Genomic DNA, 2,092 nt, shown 5'->3' on the forward strand with positions numbered 1-2,092 from the left:
ACCATAGTTGTGATCCCTGTTGGGAAGTAAAATCTCCAAACCATCAGGGCTCAAAGTTACAGGAACTGGAAACAGAAATTGTGTGAGTGGATTATTGGGTATAATGATGAGAGGAACCAATTCCACTTTCCCCACCCCTTGATTCTTGAACCTGTGTATTTTGAAAGAAACGGTACTATGTATTGGCACTGACTCAAAGCATATACTGCATCCTATACAACGGAACTTCAGTTTTTAACATGTTATTTCCTAACTGGCACCAGAACTCAGTGGGCTATTCCATCATCCTTCCAGGAGCTTCTGGCTGGTGGGGCATATGATAAGACTAGCAAATTCCAGGGAATTCCCTGGTGGTCCAGTGGTTAGGACTCTGCACTTTCACTGCAGAGTACCCAGGTTCAATCCCTGGTCAGGGAACTAAGATCCCATAAGCCGTGCAGTGTGGCACCGCCCCCCCCAAATTCCATTTGCACGAGTCCATTGCTGCATTTATTTTACTATGAAATGAGTTCCCTGGAAAGAAGTAATATGTAGAATATCATAACAGTGAGTAAGGTATAATGAGTTCATGGTTGATAATAATATCAGAAATATTCTGAGCATAGAAAGCAAATCTATATCCAAAATATGTGTTTATTCCAGTAAGACAAATAGCTGTCCCTTCCATGATGGAAGGGGTCCAGTATAATCAATCAATCTGTTACTAGGTTACTGGCTATTTTCTCCTGGAAATAGTGCCATATTGGAACTCAACGGGTGATCTCTGATGTTGGTAGATATGAACCTTACTGTGGGGAAGCCCATGTTCTTGAGCCCATGAATATCCTTTGCTCCTGACTGCATGGCTACTTTGTGCAAGCACTGCAGTAGGTGGAAAAAGAGGCCAACTCCATCAAATGTGTCATCCCCCTGATTTTGAAATCTGAGTGGATGCCCTTTGGTGTACACAAATATCCTCACACTTTGTGCCCACTCTGAGAAGTGCATCCATATACCTCTTCCCTAGACCTCCTTGTCATCAGTCTCCCAATCTTTTCTTTCCAAGTTATTCACCGTTCAGGAAAACCATCAGCTATTGCCCATGAATGAGTGTAGGTCTATACCTCTGGCCATCTCTCAATCCAGACAAAGTAGACACCCAATGCACTGCAGGACATTCTTTGTGCTGAGAGAATTTCCCTTCAGTACTACCATCAGGGGCATTCCTCATGGGAGTTCTAATGCTAGAACAGACCACTTCCAGCTTGTGCCAGTGTATTGAGGAGAACTGTATGTAAACCAGTTAACTGATTGAAGATGATGAGGAGGCAATATACCAGGAGTAAGAATCAAAGGAATCTAAGTCACTGGCTAAGGCAACTTGTGCTTTCTGGACCAGCTCAAGCTGTCTCTTACATACCACTTCCATTTGATGAGGGATTGCTCTTGTGCATGCCCAGCCTTATGGGCTGATGGGTCAGATAACATCCAGTTCATAATGGGCAGCTGAGGTTGCATAGTCACTTGATGTCTCATGGCCAGTCATTCAAATTCAGTAGCAAGCTAGGTACAGTTTCTCAAATGGAGAATTGTTATCTGCAGAAGAGGGCATGGCTTTGCTGTGAAACTAAAGAAAGCTGCATTGTGGATCTTCTATTAGAGTTTGCCAGTGGCAGATGTATATGTATATGTTTGCCACAGACACTTCAAGTATCATGGGATTCCTCTGGATCATAAGGTCCTGTTACAGAGTCTTCTTTTTCTTTACTCCTGATAAAAAATGCCAGCCTTATGAGTTACTGGGTAGATGGGTCAGAGCACCACACTCAAATGCAGTATATATTTCTTCCAAAATCCAAAGAGACCCAACAAGTATTGTGTCTCATTTTTAGTGGTAGGTGGTACAAGGTGCAGCAACTTGTTTTTCACCTTGGAGGGATATCTTGATATCTTTCAGATCACTTGGATCTCCAGAAACTTCACTAAGATGGTGAATTTTAAGACTTCCCTGGCAGTCCAGTGGTTAAGACTCTGCACTTCCACTGCAGGGGGCACAGTTTCCATCCCTGGACGGGGCACTGAGATCCTGCACATCGCGTGTATGGCCAAAAAA

General features: G+C 43.4%; 1 non-coding gene across 1 annotated transcript; it reads left to right on the forward strand.

The window, feature by feature from the left end:
• Positions 1–344: 344 nt before the first annotated feature.
• Positions 345–417, forward strand: TRNAE-UUC (transfer RNA glutamic acid (anticodon UUC)). The gene has a single exon. It is a non-coding gene; the product is annotated as a tRNA-Glu (tRNA).
• The last annotated feature ends 1,675 nt before the right edge of the window (positions 418–2,092 follow it).

Source organism: Lagenorhynchus albirostris, chromosome 6, assembly GCF_949774975.1.
Source record: "Lagenorhynchus albirostris chromosome 6, mLagAlb1.1, whole genome shotgun sequence".
Lineage (NCBI taxonomy): Eukaryota > Metazoa > Chordata > Mammalia > Artiodactyla > Delphinidae > Lagenorhynchus > Lagenorhynchus albirostris.